The 19,913-nt window shown below is 36.8% G+C and overlaps 1 protein-coding gene across 2 annotated transcripts in view; it reads left to right on the forward strand.

Moving 5' to 3' along the window:
- AFMID (arylformamidase) overlaps window positions 1-19,913 on the forward strand; it is a 138,296-nt gene that overhangs the window by 65,583 nt on the left and 52,800 nt on the right. Inside the window, exon 12 of one of the 2 annotated variants that reach the window (XM_053706174.1) lies at window positions 707-826. The exons of the other annotated variant lie outside the window; for it this stretch is intronic. The gene's annotated coding sequence lies outside the window, so the exon portion shown is untranslated. Of the gene's footprint in view, window positions 1-706; window positions 827-19,913 lie in introns of those variants that run through there. 2 annotated transcript variants of the gene reach the window in all.

Here is a 19,913-nt window from a genome sequence, read left to right on the forward strand (position 1 = left end):
GTTGATCTGAGAGCACTCTGCTACTTACACGCCCATCAACAGCTAGATAGTCCTCTACTCCTTCATCAACTCCACAATATAAAGTTAAACAATTATTTATATTATTGTTCTATATTTTTTCATGTTATCTAATCTACTGCATATTTTATTTGTAATATCAGTTGCCAGTTTATTTTATTATCAGGTGCTAATTTTGCTTTAATTATATCTAGGTCCAAGGCTAACTTTCCTCTTCTCTGTGTCACAAGCTTAGCTAGGTCCAAGAGTAACCTCACACCCAAAGAGAGGAACATATACTAGAATAAACAAAAAAAGAGGTTTAATTTAAATTTGTTCTAATTCATTACTGTCTTATAGGTTAGTTATTGTTAACACTGGTGTTTTCTTATATATATATATATATATATATATATATATATATATATATATATATATATATATATATATATAAAACAGGATGATGTTTCCGATTGTATTCTAATGTAATACAGTGTCTATAAACTCTGCATATATATCCAGGAAAAATGTATTGATCTGTGGCTTCAGTTCTTTATTACTCTGACCTGTAATCCCTCTTTGTATTTCTGATATATATGTGTAAGGACATGTATTGTTCACTGTCATTTCTAAAAACCTCAATAAAAGATTATGATGTTAAAAAAATATTTTTTTATCAGCCTCAGTTATTTGCCTCTTTCTCTTCCAGGGAAATAAACTATGAAGGAACCCACTCTTTGAATGCAATATATATGGAGGAAAGGAATGTGCAACAAACTTTTCTTACTTTTACAAATACTTTTAAGTAAGTAAATACTTACTTTTACAAATAAAATTCTATCCACGTTTCCTATTATAGTAGTATATGTAATGAATTACAGCTTAACATTTCATAGGTAAGATAAAGAGCTTCATAAAGCTTAGTATTTATTTCTTACTCTTGTCATGTTTCATAGCAGAAGAGAAAATATTGTCCTTCTATCACATTCCTTTTACCTAAATCAGTTTCTTCTGTGCTGTGGTGTTATCAGTATTGATCATTTTTACCTATGACAATTACACTTTTTAACATCTACCTTTAAGCTTATTGTGCCACCGGCATAGGTGCCAGCAGGGTAACACAGGGACCAAAAGCAGCTCCATGATTGTTTGCATAATGTACAGTTCATGGCCTGTGGTAGACAAGGTAGAGGCTAGTATTGCACTTGTCAGTGGAGTGACCTTGCTGGTGGTAGGTGGAATCATGATTCCTACTCAAATAGAACCCCTGGTTTTGCAGCCCCTGTTGCTTACACATCTAAATTAGCTCTTGTATCATATTTCTAGCCCTGCAGCCCATCAACCTCCTGTCAGTATCAAACCTGAGATAAGACCACTGGCCTTGTAGCCCCCGTTGGTCAGGCACCTAAATTAGGGAATAAAAAGCAGCCCTGAATGCCCCACCACTCAGATGGCTCCACCGATTTCAATGTGTGTGTATATATATATATATATATATATATATATATACATATACACATAAGCCAATGGGGTTATCTACTATCTGCCTTCAAAGAATATTTCACTGGCATAGAAATGGAGTTGTTAAGTCTTGGATTTCTATTGATTCACATAAAAAACATAGCCCTCCCTGGTTACACTCATACCCCCTACTTCAGAATATTTTTTATCTTTGGGACACTATAATTCACAGACAACCCAAGATTCCCACTTTGAGGTCCCCCCTTTCACATATATTACCTAACGCAGAGTTAGTGGGAGGACTAGCCATGGCAATGTTACTGAGGACTGGGAACTGGGACATACCATACCCATAACCAAATTACTTAGCCAGGGAAAATTTAAAAATAGACAGGATCTAGATCCCTTTTTCAATGGAGCCTTTACAAAATGGCTCAAGTTCCAACAATTGCAACACTTGGTGACTACCTCTCCGGCTAGGGAGGCACTGACGAGAGCCCTAACGCCTTTCGAGCAGATGTGTCTTGTAGAAACCCCTATCCACCATACCCTCACTTGGGTCAAAAGTATTCTGTTGGATGCAGAAGGTAATACTTTACCAAGCTACACAGAGAAATGGCATAAAGATCTAGGCAGAGTACTTCCCGACTCTGATTGGTCACATAGTATCTCTTGTACTAAAAAATCATCCTATTCAACACAATATTTAGAACTTAACTACAAATTTCTGACTAGATGGTACCTCACTCCTGCCAAAATAAAAATCCTCTTTCCTAGGTCATTTGGGTCAAAAGTATTCTGTTGGATGCAGAAGGTAATACTTTATGCCATTTCTCTGTGTAGCTTGGTAAAGAGCTAGGCAGAGTACTTCCCGACTTTGATTGGTCACATATTATCTCTTGTACTAAAAAATCATCCTATTCAACAAAATTTTTAGAACTTAACTACACATTGCTGACTAGATGGTACCTCACTCTTGCCAAAATAAAAAGCCTAGGTCATCTAACCTATGCTGGAGAAGGATCGGTGAAAAAGGTACGATGCACCATATTTGGTAGAAATGCACCAGACTGCAACCTTTTTGGTCTATGATTAAACAGTATCTTAATATTCTATTAGGCGCTCAAACACAATTAATTCTCGACTCCCCTCTAGCACTACCGAATATCTTACCTAAATGATTGTGTAAGCTTTGTATGAAACGTATTACATTTTCATTAAATTCAGCCAGATCCCTTATTGCCTCATTATGCAAATGGCAAACAATCGCAACAGCAACCATGTGGATACAACATATAGAAAATATAATAGTCTTAGAAGCCTATGGATAACTTAAAAACAACAAATTAGATACCTTCTAAGACATAAAGTTCTACTGGGAATCCAGTAGACAAGTTTTTCAGGTGACTTTGGCAGGGTCCACAGATAGCAGTCCCTATTAATAGACAAAGTACATACTTTTGGTTACTGGGACAGGGCAGAGTAAACTATTGAGACCACCTATATAACCCCTAAATATAGAAGATGTGTGGTGTTGGGTCTCCCCTACCCCTCTTCTGCTTCCTGTTCCCCTTACCCCTTCTCTCCTAGCCCCCCTCCTCTTTTCCTTTCTTCATATAGGAAGTATATCTCCTTCTTCCTTCTTCTACTTCCTTTTCTGTCTCCTATTGTGGATTTATTTAATATTTAATGTGGAATTACTATTAACTACCACTCAAATAGGGTTTACAGTGTGAAAAATACTCAACATGTTGATATAATACAGCTAATGTAATAAAACTTGGTCAATAATGATTGGCAACACCAGTTATGTTTGTTAAACTTGTTTATTTCTGTTTTATTTTCCTTTTATTTCATCACCTTCTGTATCACCTTTATTGTTTATGAATACAAATTCAGGAATGGACATTGCTAGAACGTCAGTAGGCCTACACCAGATATATAATGATACTATGTTATTGGACTCTCCAGACTGATGTACCCAAATGGAGATGTTTCTTTTTATTGTACCATGCAATGTCCTGGTTTGTTTCTTTATTTAAGTTTAAAAAAACCTAATAAAAACAATATATTGAAAAAAAAAGATATATGATGACATAGTTGTTAAAACATCTATACTGGACCCTCTAGCAGGATTTCACTACTGTGTTAAGTCCTACAAGTGCTCCAGTAATAAAAATATAGTGCCTGTGCACTAGTGCTGATACAGTAATCCTGTCCCCTTCCTCTGAACATACTGCATATGACTCGCTTTTATTACAACACTTATTTAAATCCATCCCCAGTGATTACTGTTTGCAACTCGTTTGTAAAATATAGGTAAACTGCATTTAATGTAACCAAGTCCATTTCTCTCATTACAGTTACATATAGCCTAAATAGTCATGAAATATAAGGAGATAGGGACCCATGACAGACGGGACCCCCCTCTATTTGTGCATAAAATGATATGGTCTGTCCGGGAAACATCCAGGCTGAGAGATATGGCACAAGAACAGACAGTGTACTTAGTTCTAGCCTAGCCAGAATCATTGCGCTCAGGAACAGTGTTTGCCACTCAGGAATAGTGTGCACTCAGGTTGCAGTGCTTGAATGACAATATTATATTTAACTTAAATATAATAAGGTAATCATGCAATTCAAGCAGCCTGAGCGCACACTGTTGCTCTCAGCAAGATGATGCAACTAGGCTAGAAATAACACTGTTTGTACTTGCACTCGTTCCAACTTTAAGCAGATAATGTTAGTCGTTACTTAGAGTTTGCTTTGAGAACTAAAATGACCGGCCACTGGTGTATGCAGTTGCATTGTGAATACAATAAAGGCTAAATTCATTTTCAAAAGTAATAGAAAAAATTTGCAATTTCTGCATAATTTTTATATTTGGACACTTTTTTTTTTTACATTTTATAAATTTAAATAGGCAAATAACTAAGGTGTTTGCTTATAGATATGAGTAACTACGAAAACACTGTGAGTCAATGGTCCAGCCATACATTTCCTGAGTATTTTATTGAAAAGAGCCTAACATTGCAATGTCTGTATTTGGTTAAAGAGACATGAAACCCAAAAAAATTCTTTCATGATTCAGATTGAGAATACAATTTTAAACAACTTTCGAATTTACTTCTATTATCTAATCTGTTTCATTCTCTTGGTATCATATGTTGAAGGAGCAGCAATGCACTAATGGTTTCTAACGTAACACATGGGTGAGCCAATCACAATCAATATATATATATATATATATATATATATATATATATATATATATATATATACAGTCGTATGCAAAAGTTTAGGCACCCCTGACAATTTCCATGATTTGCATTTATAAATAATTGGGTGTTTGGATCAGCAATTTCATTTTGATCTATCAAATAACTGAAGGACACAGTAATATTTCAGTAGTGAAATGAGGTTTATTGGATTAACAGAAAATGTGCAATATGCATCAAAATGAAATTAGACAGGTGAATAAATTTGGGCACCCCAACAGAAATATCGCAATAATATTTAGTAGAGCCTCCTTTAGCAGAAATAACAGCCTTTAGACACTTCCTATAGCCTGTAATGAGTGTCTGGATGCTGGATGAAGGTATTTTGGACCATTCCTCCTTGCAAAACATCTCCAGTTCAGTTAGATTTGATGGTTGCTGAGCATGGACAGCACGCTCCAAATCACCCCACAGGTTTTTAATGATATTCAGGTCTGGGGACTGGGATGGCCATTCCAGAACATTATACTTGTTCCTCTGCATAAATGCCAGAGTAGATTTTGAGCAGTGTTTTGGGTCGTTGTCTTGATGAAATATCCAGCTCAGGGCGTAACTTCAACTTTGTGACTGATTCCTCAACATTATTCTCAAGTATCTGCTGATATTGAGTGGAATCAATGTGACCTTCAACTTTAACAAGATTCCCAGTACCGGCACTGGCCACACAGCATGATGGAACATCCACCAAATTTTACTGTGGTTAGCAAGCGTGTGTCTTGGAACGCTGTGTTCTTTTGCCACCATGCATAAAACCCCTTGTTATGACCAAATAGCTCAATCTTTGTTTCATCAGTCCACAGCACCTTCTTCCAAAATGAAGCTGGCTTGTCCACATGTGCGTTTGCATACCTCAAGCGACTCTGTTTGTGGCATGTGTGCAGAAAAGGCTTCTTCTGCATCACTCTCCCATACTCTGAATTGTTGAACGATACACAGTGACACCATCTGCAGCAAGATAATGTTGTAGGTCTTTGGAGGTGGTATGTGGGCTGTTTTTGACCGTTTTCACCATCCTTTGCCTCTCCAATATTTTACTTCTGGCCTTAACAAGAACTGTGCCTGTGGTCTTCCATTTCCACACTATGTTCCTCACAGTGGACACTGACAGCTTAAATCTCTGCAATAGCTTTTTGTAGCCTTCCCCTAAACCATAATGTTGAACAATCTTTGTTTTCAGGTCATTTGAGAGTTGTTTTGAGGCCCCCATGTTGCCACTCTTCAGAGGAGAGTCAAAGAGAACAACAATTTGCAATTGGCCACCTTAAATACCTTTTCTCATGATTGGATGCACCTGTCTATGAAGTTCAAGGCTTAATGGGCTCACCAAACCAATTGTGTGTTCCAATTAATCAGTGCTAGATAGTTACAGGTAATTAAATCAACAAAATGACAAGGTTGCCCACATTTATGCACCTGTCTAATTTTGTTTTGATGCATATTGCACATGTTCTGTTAATCCAATAAACCTCATTTGACTACTGAAATATTACTGTGTCCTTCAGTTATTTGATAGATTAAAATGAAATTGCTGATCCAAACACCCATTTATTAAGTGAAAATCATGGAAATTGTCAGGGGTGCCTAAACTTTTTCATACGTACACATACATTTGTATATGTAACCAGCAATCAACAGCTAAAACCTAGGTTCTCTGCTGACCCAGAGCTTGCCTAGATAAACCTTTCCAAAGGATAACAAGAGAAGGAAGCAAATTAAAATAATAGAATAAATTGGAAAGTTGTTTAAAATTGTTTTCTATATCTAAATCATGAAATATTTTTTTGGGGTTTCATGTCCCTTTCAGCAGAAGGATGTTATTCCTAAAAATGAGAACCCAATAAATGAATAGGTTGTATTTAAAATGTGCTTTATTTTACTATCCTGTTCTACTGACAGCACAGTAGTTCATTATATCCACAGTTATGAGTTAGATAGATGCTGCATTATACCCTACACATATTTCCTATTTGCAGTATTAGCATGCATTGCTTATCTATATTTATCAACTTAACTCTGATCAGTCTTTAATATTCCAGTCGATAACATTATATTTGGCAATAGTATTGGTCTTTAGCTGTACAATAAAGGTATTAACTTTTCTCATACCTGTTTCTTCACTCTATCCGTGAACATATCTTGCCGATTTGCTGCTCCACCTGAGACTCTAGTGAGTCATGCAAGCTCCTTGTAGACCTCCCCCCACATACTCCTTTCAGCCAATGGGAGCTTAGAAGGCCGTCTGTGTCTAGATGTCCCCTATACTTACTGATAGGGTGATGTCAGAAATCACAAAAGGCGCAGATGAAGCACGTGCAAAGTTCTCTCAAACAGCACAGATTACAAAAAGCACTGTCTTTAAGAACTTTGCAAATGCAAGATTTTTATTTTATTTAAAATAGCAACCTAAAACATACAAACAAAACACCTATTCCTAATTGTGCCATCACAGTAACATTTTATTTTTTCCTTCTTACAAAACCTATGGGGTGCTGTCCCTACTGCCCCTATGGAGGAGTCTGCACTGCTCCTTTTGTCTCATATATTTTTATACTAATTTATTATTAACATACCATAGAACAAACTTGTATTTTGTTTACATAGAACAAGATTATATAATCCCTTTATTTATCCTTATTATATCCCTTAACATTATTATTAACATACCATAAAACAAACTTGTATTTTGTTTACATAGAACAAGATTATATAATCCCTTTATTTATCCTTATTATATCCCTTAACATTATTATTAACATACCATAGAACAAACTTGTATTTTGTTTACATAGAACAAGATTATATAATCCCTTTATTTATCCTTATTATATCCCTTTTTAAAAAAACATCAAAAAATATTTTGCATCTCATTTGGAATGATGTGACACTGTGGGGTCAAATTATTAAATGCCAGGCCGACATGATTCGCTGTAGCAAATCATGTCTGCCTGACATTGCTAAATGCTGACAGCATTTGCTGTTGGCATTTAACATTGCACAAGCATTTCTTGTGAAATGCTTATGCAATGCCGCCCCCTGCACATTCGCGGCCAATCGACCACTAGCCAATTACCACAATCGGATCCGGATGCTTGCAGTCCGCCACAAGTTAAGGAGCTTCTTAACTTTCATTTCCGGTGAGCTGGAAACTTTGGCATAGAAAGCAGCATCCGCTGCTTGTTAAATTTACCCCTGTGTGTATGTATATGTATATATATATATATATATATATATATATATATATATATATATATATATATATATACACAGTGTATATATATATATATATATATATATATACAAATCCAGTTACAAGAAAGGCACTCATTGGGCTTTTTGTAAAACATAACGTTTCAGTGCCCATTTGCCAAATGTCAACTACCAGGTTCAACCGGGTGAACCTAAACGCAATTGGCAAGTAATCTTAAAAAATGCTTTAAATACCCTCGCAGAACACCTTCCAAGGCTCCCGCCCTCCCGCAGTAGTCACGTCATCATCGGCCGACGTTGCATGACGCGCCACTAACCTTCAGCAGGCGTTGCCAATGGCAACCCGTAAACAATACCAAATTACGGGTAAGTATGGCTAATGCAAAACGAATATGCATGATACAACATATTTAAATGTGCAAACAAATTCAGTCACAAACATAAAAAACAATAGTACGTAACAACAACAGATCCTGACAATTTTGTATACTGGCCATATAATTACTATCCTTGTTGTGCCAAATGGCATCTTCAACAAGCGACATTTTAGGTGTGACAATGCGACCCCAAGACTGGTGAAAACAGAGCTATATAATGTGCACATTATGGGTATATACAGATGAATATATTAACAATGCAGGATTCATAATAAGTAAATGATATATTCTATCAAAAGCAACATTAGCCCAGATATGATGCCTACTTATGTGTATACACATTAATGTGAACAATTATATGCCTTCCTTGCCTCTAGAAGTATAGGTAGAAATCAGTGAGTACCCACTAGAGCGTGCGTTCATGTGGACCGTCCAGAAGAGTCCATCATCTATCTTGTCAGGCATATACTTGATCTCCATCACTATATCCACCAGTATTTAGTAGAAAGGTCCAAAGTCCAGAGAGGTGTTGAGACCCTTGGGCATTAAAGTGTAGATCATATAGATCCATTTGGTCTCTAGTTGTAATAGCCTCTTGGCTCGGTTGCTTCCCCTAGCCAATGGGGGTACATGATCGATGAGCATGGAACGCAAACTAGAGACACTATGTTTGCATTTGTCCAAGTGGCGTGTCACCGGCTGTTCAGATTCTCCCTTTTTCAAAGCATCCCTAATGGCGCATTGATAGTTGGCCATCCTATCCCTTAAGGGGGTAATCGTCTTGCCAATATAGACCAACAAACAAGGACAAATCAGGATGTACACCACTTAAGTACTCATACAAGTCAGCCTGTGACTAATTGCGTACCGTTTATTACTATGTGGGTGTTGGAAAGATGAACCCCTTAGCATACTATTACAGGTTATGCAGTTGCCGAATGCAAAGCAGCCTTTTTTGGCTGACTTGAGCCAGGTCTCCTTCCGATAGCATTCAACAGGGTATGTTTTTACCAGGATGTCTCTTAGATTGTCCGCTCTGCGATACACCATTCTAGGGGGCCTCATGTGCTGGAATGGTATTGATGTGTCTGAGTCAATCACTGGCCAATGTTGCCGCACTGATGTAGCCAGGGTTTCATAGGTTGGAACATATGTGGTTACAAAGTTCAATTGTTCTTTATTGTCAGTAATGTCCGTGTTCCCCTTGACCAATTTGTTGTCAATAGGGTTCAAAAACCTCTCTTTGATGTCTGTGATCACCTTTCTATCAAAGCCTCTTGCCAACAATTTCTTCTCTATTTCTGCCAATTGGAGCATCATGGTGGGTACCTCACTATTGTTTCTGATGACCCTTGTAAGTTGCAAGGTGACAATCCCTGTTTTTTGGTGCCTGGGGTGGAAGCTCCTGGCATCTAACAAAGAATTACGGTCCATCTGTTTGGTATAAAGGGACGTGCCAAATCTGCATCCATCGCAGACATCAATCTTATAGATATTAAGATTAAGAAAATGAACAGTGTATTTATCATACTCCAACTTAAAACGAATTGGGCTTTCCATGGAGTTCAAACATAACACTCACTCCTGCAACTCCCCTTTACACCTCTCCACACCAAGAACACATCATCGATGTAAAGTGTGTAATATTGTATATTGGGGTGTGTGAATGGCATCATGAGCTCATGTTCATACCATGTCATGTAGAGATTAGCATACGTGGGTGCCATGTTTGAACCCATGGCCGTGCCCGCAATTTGGAGATAATAGTCCACTTCTCCAAACAAATGGTCAGAAGTTCACACAGAAACTCAAAAGGAGGACCCAAATAAAGTGGATTCCCTGTCACCATGGACTTGACAGCTCTGACCCCCCGACCCCTACATGGGGCATAACAGTGTATAGGCTGTCAACATAAATCGTGACCAGGATATCCTCATGTTGTAAATCAACGTAATCTCTGAGTATTCTAATCATGTTAGGTGAATCTTGTAAATATGCTTGTGTACCTCTCACAACAGGCTGTAAGAAAAAGTCTATGTAAATCTCTAGACTAGATAATAATGAGTCTCTGGCAGACACAATAGGTCTGCCAGGGGGGTCAATCAAAGTTTTATGTACCTTTGGCAATAGGTACAGCACCAGTACCTTGGGGAATTGAGTGGTTAGATATGTCAGTTCTTGTTTGCTATGTATACCCGCTTCAAAACCTCTATTCAGATAATAATGGTATTTTTAATGGCAGTAGTGGGATTATCCCGTAGTTTAACATATACCTTATTATCTGAGAGTTGCCTAATTGCTTCATTTCTATAGTCTGCGTAATCCTGGACCACTATGGATCCCCCCTTATCCGCAAGGCGGATAATGATGGTGGTATCACTACTTAGATCCTTAATGGCTTTTGATTCTTCCTTGCTCAGATTAGGGTAAATAGTGTGTTGCTGAGCACCTTTAACATCTTGACATAACATACGTGTATAGCTTCTAATTGCGGTATGAGTATTAGATGGTTCAAAGTATGATGGTTTCTTAAATGTGGTTATCCCTGGTGCACTATCCCTAAAGTGATCCTTTAGTTTTAGCTGCCTTTGCAGCCTATGGACATCAACAAGGGTGTCGAAGACATTACTTTTAGGGGTAGGCACAAAAGATAATCCACAATTCAAGACTGACCGCTCTGCAATGCTGAGTGGTCTAGTACGGAGGTTGAAAATAATGTCTACTTCTTTTTCTTTCTTTTTTTCTGATTTGTGTCCACCTCTCCTAGTGTTTGGTCTCCGAGTGTTGTGGATAGTAGCGGTGGGGATTCCTCTGAAACTGAGACACAAGATTTAGATACTCAGGTAGGCAGCAATTCTAATCAGTAACAATCTTTTTCCGGGGTTACCACCCGATCCACGGTCAAACCTCCGCTTGCGCCTATAAACCCAAAAGGGCCAAAAGACCAAACACTAGGAGAGGTGGACACAAATTGGAAAAAAACAGCAGAAAAAGAAGAAGACATTATTTTCAACCTCAGTACTAGACCACTCAACATTGCAGAGTGGTCAGTCTTGAATCGTTGATTATCTTTTGTGCCTACCCCTAAAAGTAATGTCTTTGACACCCTTGTTGATGTCCATAGGCTGCAAAGGCAGCTAAAACTAAAGAATCACTTTAGGGATAGTGCACCAGGGATAACCACATTTAAGAAACCATCAAACTTTGAACCATCTAATACTCATACCTCAATTAGAAGCTATACACGTATGTTATGTCAAGATGTTAAAGGTGCTCAGCAACACACTATTTACCCTAATCTATGTGTAAGTAACAGCATGACTAAGGGGTTAATCCCAGAAACTTTCCTTGTTTTTATGTCTGAATAAAGATTTATACTGCTTAAAAGAGGTGCTGTGGACACTTTGTGAATACTGGAATTTGGAGGGGTTATGCAGCACACCTCAGTCACACGAGCACACACACAGTAGTGCTGGCCCATCACTTGGTCTATGGATGCAGATTTGGCACATCCCTCTATACCAAACAGACGTACCGTAATTCTTTGTTAAATGACAGGAGCTTCCACCCCGGCACCAAAAAACAGGGATTGTCACCTCGCAACTTACAAGGGTCATCAGAAACAACAGTGAGGTACCCAATATGATGCTCCAATTGGCAGAAATGGAGAAGAAATTACTGGCAAGAGGCTATGATAGAAAGGTGATCACAGACATCAAAGAGGTTGTTGAACCCTATTGACAACAAATTGGTCAAGGGGAACACGGACATAAATGACAATAAGAACAATTGAACTTTGTAACCACATATGTTCCAACCTATGAAACCCCGGCTACATCAGTGCAGCAACATTGGCCAGTGATTGAATCGGACACATCATTGCCATTCCAGCACATGAGGCCCCCTAGAATGGTGTATCGCAGAGTGGACAATCTAAGAGACATCCTGGTTAAAACAGACCCTGTTGAATGGTATCGGAAAGGAGACCTGGCTCAAGTCAGCCAAAAAAGGCTGCTTTCCATGCAGCAACTGCATAACCTGTAATAGTATGCTAAGGGGTTCATCTTTCCAACACCCACATAGTAATAAACATTACGCAATTCGTCACAGGCTGACGTGTACGAGTACTTAAGTGGTGTACATATTGATTTGTCCTTGTTCGTTGGTCTATATTGGCAAGACGATTACCCCCTTCAGGGATAGGATGGCCAACCATCAATGTGCCATTAGGGATGCCATGGAAAAGGGAGAATCTGAACAGCCGGTGACACACCACTTCGCCAAATGCAAACATAGTGTCTCTAGTTTATGTTCTATGCTCATCGATCATGTACCCCCATTGCCTAGGGGAGGCAACCAAGCCAAGAGGCTATTACAACTAGAGACCAAATGGATCTATATGATGGACACTTTAATGCCCAGGGGTCGCAACACCTCTCTGGACTTTGGACCTTTCTACTAAACGCTGGTGGATATAGTGATGGAGATTAAGTATATGCCTGACAAGATAGATAATGGAATCTTCTGGACGGTCCACATGAACGCACGCTCTAGTGGGTGCTCACTGATTTCTACCTATACTTCTGGAGGCAAGGAAGGCATATAATTGTTCACATTAATGTGTATGCACATGACTAGGCGTCATATCTGGGCTAATGTTGCCTTTGTTAATATAGTCATCTGTACATACCCATATTTTCTGATATGCTTAAGTAGCCGACAATAATTTAACATCTTGCATACAATACTGATTGACACAATCTATGTTAGGATAATGTGACTTACAATTTAGGTGGTCATGAGCTGTTGCCGTAATAACAAATTTTGTACTGGCTGGAGTTTGCACATTAATGTGCATATTATATAGCTCTGTTTTCACCAGTATTGGGGTCGCATTGTCACACATAAATTGTCGCTTGTTGAAGATGCCATTTGGCACAACAAAGATAGTAATCATATGGCCAGTATACGAAATTATCAGAATCTGTTGTTGTTACGTACAATTGTTCTTTATGTCTGTGACTGAATTTGTTTGCACATTTAAATATGTTGTATCATGCATATTCGATTTGCATTAGCTATACTTACCCGTAATTTGCTATTGTTTATGGGTTGCCATGGCAAAGCTGCTGACGGTTAGTGACGCACCATGCGACGTCGGCCAATGATGACTTCACTACTGTGGGACGGCGTGAGCCTTGAAGGCGTTCTGCGAGGGTATTTAAAGCATTTTTTAAGATAAAGATAAAAGAAATGTCTCTGGACCCAAAGGTTGAAAACAGAAACTCGCTTTATTATCCAATTGTTGTAAAAACAGAAGGTGTACACACACAATCCAATGGTGTATGCAGGTTCGGTCTTACGCGTTTCGGCGATAGCTTACGCCTTAATCATAGACCATACCTGAACCTCATACACCTGGGGCTTATAACAACCATTTTGTGCCCTCCCATTTGTTAAGCATTTACTCAGTATAGCTATAGTGCAAAAACTTTTAAAGGGACAGAGAAATATACATTTCATACATGTTAGCGATATATAGAAAGCACATTAAATAAACATATATTTGTCTTTAGTACAAAATTTCAAGGAGAAGTAAAAAATATATTTTATATTTAGAGTTTTAAACTGGACTTATAGGCAGATGTTAAAACACTATAGTGAGATTAATACAATCTTTAGCTTTGAAGATTTAGAAATGATTGTCTAGGTAGCTCAACAGATGCAAACTTTTTATAATCTATTTGTTCCACAGAAAAAAATACATTCATAGATTAAGCTTACCTAAAAATATTTGAAAGACAAAGTTTTTTCCACATATCAGAGATGCAACTTAGGTTTCAATTCTTTTCATTTTTTGTTTTATAATTTATTCAAGACCATACAGTGTCCTCTATTAGGTCTATTAATTATAAATACCTCAAGTTCAAATTTTATACATTTAGAAGCAAAGATTGTACAAAAAATTAAAAGAAATTTTTAGAGAACAATTTTTACTCTTAAAATTTTTTACTCTTAAATCGATGATAAAACTTAGGTTTCAATTCATAACATTGCTTATTTTGTTATTTATCTCAGAGCCAATAATGTAATCTCTATTTAAACTCTAGACTAAGAGCTCCTACTTGTAATGTTTTTATATATTTAAGAAAAGAGATTACAATTTAAAAGATATAGTTGACATGTTAATTGTAATTTTTATCTGGCAAATTTGCAAATATAGGCTAAAGTGTAATACACTTAGTTATTTTAAGAAAGATTTTATATTCTTATTTTCTTATTATATACTTAGGATCATTGTAGATGTATGTTTAAGCTTAACTAGGTTTAACAGAATTAAAGTTGAAAAAAGGAGCATATTTACTAGGTATATATATGACAAAGTTCAGCTTGATAGGAGAGCAAGAAGCATACTCCGATACCTGTTTAAGTGGTTATCATAACCAACAGTTAATGATATCATGTTCAGAATTGAATCCAAGTGGAACTAAAGTTTTAAACAAAAATATCCAGTATGCCTCTTGCTTCCTCAAAATATTTAAACGATCTCCCCCTCTATGTGATTTTGGTATATGTTCAATAGCAGACCAGTTAAAATAGTTTAATTCTTGGTTATGCTCTTCAATAAAGTGTGTGGCTAGGGCTGAACAAGCAATGTTCTTTTCAATGTTATATATATGTTCCCGTATTCGGGTTCTTACGTCCCTAGTGGTCATCCCAATGTACTGTTTTTTATGTTCACTACACTCAATAAGATATATCACATGGTCTGTTGAAAACTTAATACAACCTTTTATGTTATATTCAGTATCTGTCACATAGGATTTACATGTTTGAGCAGTTCTAATATACCCACAAGCCCTGCATCTCTTTGATCCACATTTATAAATACCATTGGTTTGTAACCAGCTACTTCTTTCATTCTCCTCTTTCAATTTCTTTGTTCTAAGTTCACTAAGGGATACAATGTTAGCTAATGATCTACCCTTCCTGTATACAAATTTACAGCCTTTTTCTACTTCGGATTTTAATTTCTCGTCTCCATATATAAGAGGTAGATACTTTTTGACCACATCACAGATTTTATTATATTGATTAGAATATTGGGTTATAAACATGGGTCTATCATCTGCCTCTGTGTCTTTGGGTTTATCCAATAGAAGATTAGATCTCTCTAACTTATCCACTTCTTTGCTCACACTCTTAATTTGGTTAATATTGTAACCCCTGATTTTCATCCTCTCAGTTAGCTCATTTTTTGCTCTTACATAGCTATCAGTTCTAGAGCAATTTCTTTTTGCTCGGATTAGTTGACCTTTAATAATCCCCTTAGTCACATGTTTTGGGTGGTTACTTTTTGAATGTAATAATGCATTTCCTGCAATGGGTTTTCTATACAAATCGGTCTCTACTTTATAGTTTTCATCAGCTATTAGGACCAGATCTAGATAGTTAATTTTTTCCTTATTCCAATCTGAAGTAAAGCTCATATGAAAATCGTTATTGTTTAGATATGATAGGAATAGGTCTTTCTCTTTTTCATCCCCATCCCAGACAAACAACAAGTTGTCTATAAATCTTTTGTATAGCCGAATGTGTGATCTATAGGGGTTATTATCATTAGTGATTATGGACCGTTCCAGCCAACCCATAAAAAGATTTGCATATGAGGGCGCAAACCGCGCCCCCATTGCAGTACCCTTTTTCTGTAGAAAAAACTCTCCCCTGAACATAAAATAATTATGTTCAAGGAGGAATTTTATTACTTCCAGAATATAATTCTGGAAATATGGGTCCAAAGTAGTCTCAAGATTAAGGAAGTACTCAACAGCTTTTAAACCTAGAGATCGTTTAAATATTTTGAGGAAGCAAGAGGCATACTGGATATTTTTGTTTAAAACTTTAGTTCCACTTGGATTCAATTCTGAACATGATATCATTAACTGTTGGTTATGATAACCACTTAAACAGGTATCGGAGTATGCTTCTTGCTCTCCTATCAAGCTGAACTTTGTCATATATATACCTAGTAAATATGCTCCTTTTTTCAACTTTAATTTTGTTAAACCTAGTTTAGCTTAAACATACATCTACAATGATCCTAAGTATATAATAAGAAAATAAGAATATAAAATCTTTCTTAAAATAACTAAGTGTATTACACTTTAGCCTATATTTGCAAATTTGCCAGATAAAAATTACAATTAACATGTCAACTATATCTTTTAAATTCCCTACCTAAGTGTAATCTCTTTTCTTAAATATATAAAAACATTACAAGTAGGAGCTCTTAGTCTAGGGTTTAAATAGAGATTACGTTATTGGCTCTGAGATAAATAACAAAATAAGAATTGTTATGAATTGAAACCTAAGTTTTATCATCGATTTAAGAGTAAAAATTTCTTTTCATTTTTTGTACAATCTTTGCTTCTAAAAGTATAAAATTTGAACTTGAGGTATTTATAATTAATAGACCTAATAGAGGACACCGTATGGTCTTGAATAAATTATAAAACAAAAAATTAAAAGAATTGAAACCTAAGTTGCATCTCTGATATGTGGAAAAAACTTTGTCTTTCAAATATTTTTAGGTAAGCTTAATCTATAAATGTATTTTTTTCTGTGGAACAAATAGATTATAAAAAGTTTGCATCTGTTGAGCTACCTAGACAATCATTTCTAAATCTTCAAAGCTAAAGATTGTATTAATCTCACTATAGTGTTTTAACATCTGCCTATAAGTCCAGTTTAAAACTCTAAATATAAAATATATTTTTTACTTCTCCTTGAAATTTTGTACTAAAGACAAATATATGTTTATTTAATGTGCTTTCTATATATCGCTAACATGTATGAAATGTATATTTCTCTGTCCCTTTAAGAATTTTTGCACTATAGCTATAATGAGTAAATGCTTAACAAATAGGAGGGCACAAAATGGTTGTTATAAGCCCCAGGTGTATGAGGTTCAGGTATGGTCTATCATTAAGGCGTAAGCTATCGCCGAAATGCGTAAGACCGAACCTGCATACACCATTGGATTGTGTGTGTACACCTTCTGTTTTTACAACAATTGGATAATAAAGCGAGTTTCTGTTTTCAACCTTTGGGTCCAGAGACATTTCTTTTATCTTTGTTATATTTTTTGCGAGCGAGGAGGAGCTTGCTTTCAGGATCCCAAGGTGTTTGGAGTGACAGCCTACGAAAGTTTACTCACGCAGCACGTTGTAGAGTCATAAGCGCAACATATGGAAACCGGCTTTTTCCCTGGAAGCAGCGTCCGCGAATCGTGGAAGTGTAGTGGAAGGACAGAATTCTAGCCACCGGTATCGGTAAGACCTTAAGCCTGAGAGCGACTGAATAGAGGCATCCGGTGTGAAGTGGTGAGTGCCCTGAAAATAGGGCTGTTACTGTTTAAATGCTACACTGAAGCTGCTATGTTTTCTGTATAAAGAACTGTTGCCGGGGTTTTTTGCCTTATTTGCTGGTTTCGATTTGGAGATTAAGTGCTAAATTTAGTCCGCATACTGGCTGTATTTAGAGTAAAGCACCTGTGTTTATTGTGTTATTTTTTTAAGATAACTTGCCAATTGTTTTCAGGTTCACCTGGTTGAACCTGGTAGTTGACATTTGACAAAGGTGCAAATGGGCACCGAAACGTTATGTCACTTTTAATGTTTATACCATAAACGTTATGATTTTCAAAAAAGCCTAGTGAGTGCCTTTCTTGGATCTGGATTTGCATATGGACTTAAAAGAGCACCCTGGCAATTGTGATACTTGTAAGATTGTACTTTCCCTCTCAGTATATAAATATATATATATATATATTTATTTATTTTTGTGAGAAGATAGGTATTTTGGCGCTTGGCTTATATCACCGTATACAAATGAAATTTTTTGTATGTGTATGACAGAGGATAAATGCTATTTGGTAATACAGATAGCTAGATAGGTATATTGGGCTAAAATGAACAGATGAGTTGAAAAAATAACCCAATAAAATGAATATATGAAAAATAAATATGTAGATAAGTTCCTATTCTTTGTATGATCTTTCAGAACCTGGTGACATATGCCATAAAGAGTAATTCATACAGTGTATAGGAAGAATGGAACAGATAACATATATGTGGATATAGTATTAACTTTGTCAATTGGTACAGATTAGATCAATGAATTAGGTGAATTAATCTAGTCCCAGGTAAATAAAATAAAAACCACATTATTATTTAAAAATAAATAAAAATTAATGACAAATGAGTCAATATTTATAATGTGGTATCCGTATGATAAAACACACTCTTGAGTTCCCAAATTTGCTTGGTATGTTTTCTTATCCTTATATAATCCAAAAATGTAGATAGATGCCTACTTACAGCAGGTGACCTCAATCCTATGAGGTAAGTAAATGCGTCCCTTAAAGGAATGGATATCCTTCAGCAATCCCAGAAACCGCTTCAGTGTCTCCTCAATATGGTAGAATGGATCTCTTTTGTTGCAGATTCGGTCATATATCCTCCTCTCAGTAGTATGATGTATCATAAACATATAAGAAAGGGGATACAAATACAAACCAGTAGTGCAACACTGTATGTACTTTAAAAGATTGTTTTATTTACTCAATATTAAAAATGCTCACATTTATAACCCTCAATCCAATATGAGGTATCACAAAGGCATGTAGTAAATATTTGTTACATAAGTAGCAGTTTTTCAAAAACTTGTACATCAAAAATCGATTCACCATGCACACAGAGTGAGGTTAACAAGGTTAAAATAATGCGGTTTCTCAAAAAAAGTTGAGTAAAGTCTCTTGTAATGAACTCCTAACGCGTTTCAAAGGTACTTAGTAAATGGGTTACCTTCTTCTTCAGAGGATTCAGTCTGTTGGGATTGCTTAAACTACGGTGGGACTTAAAAACCCCATGGATTTAATTGTTTGTGCTAAATATCGTTTCCTATTGGTCCAATTACGCCATATGATTAGGGGTGTGTGTGATTCTATATGTCTATCAGCATTTACCTATATCGGTTATATTAGGAATTAGTGTGCTGCTTACTGCCCTAATTAAAGCCGTTTGTTAGTCTTTATAGCATGGTTATATATATATGTAAAAGGGTGCACAAGCCTCCTCTAAGGATCTGTGCAGCCTCCTCTAAGGAAGGGCCTGTGTGTTCAGAAGGGGCGTGTTGGAAGGGCACTGCTTTTGATTTTAAAAATTCCCCTTAGCTGCCAGGTAAGCAACCATTATGTAGTGGTTGTGTAAGCATGGCCACGTTGTCCAGTGACGACAGAACACAGCCCCCTTGATTTGTGGCCGGTCTGCTGCCCCAGCTGCTGCTGCCCACTGGGAAATCCCCTGGTTTCCTGGTTGACCATTTAAGCACTGTAGAACCCCTCTGTCAGTACCATGCCCATATCAGACCTGAGATAAGACCACAGGACCCTGCATGCCCTCCATAAGCCACCTGTGTACATCAAACCTCAGACCTTATGACAATCCCATTGTCTGGTGTCCAGTATTAAACTGGAAAGTCCAGTATTTTTGTAGGCTGTCTAGTGAAATCTTTGCAAAAATAGTGTTACATG

Source organism: Bombina bombina, chromosome 1 (genome assembly GCF_027579735.1).
Source record: "Bombina bombina isolate aBomBom1 chromosome 1, aBomBom1.pri, whole genome shotgun sequence".
Classification (NCBI taxonomy): domain Eukaryota; kingdom Metazoa; phylum Chordata; class Amphibia; order Anura; family Bombinatoridae; genus Bombina; species Bombina bombina.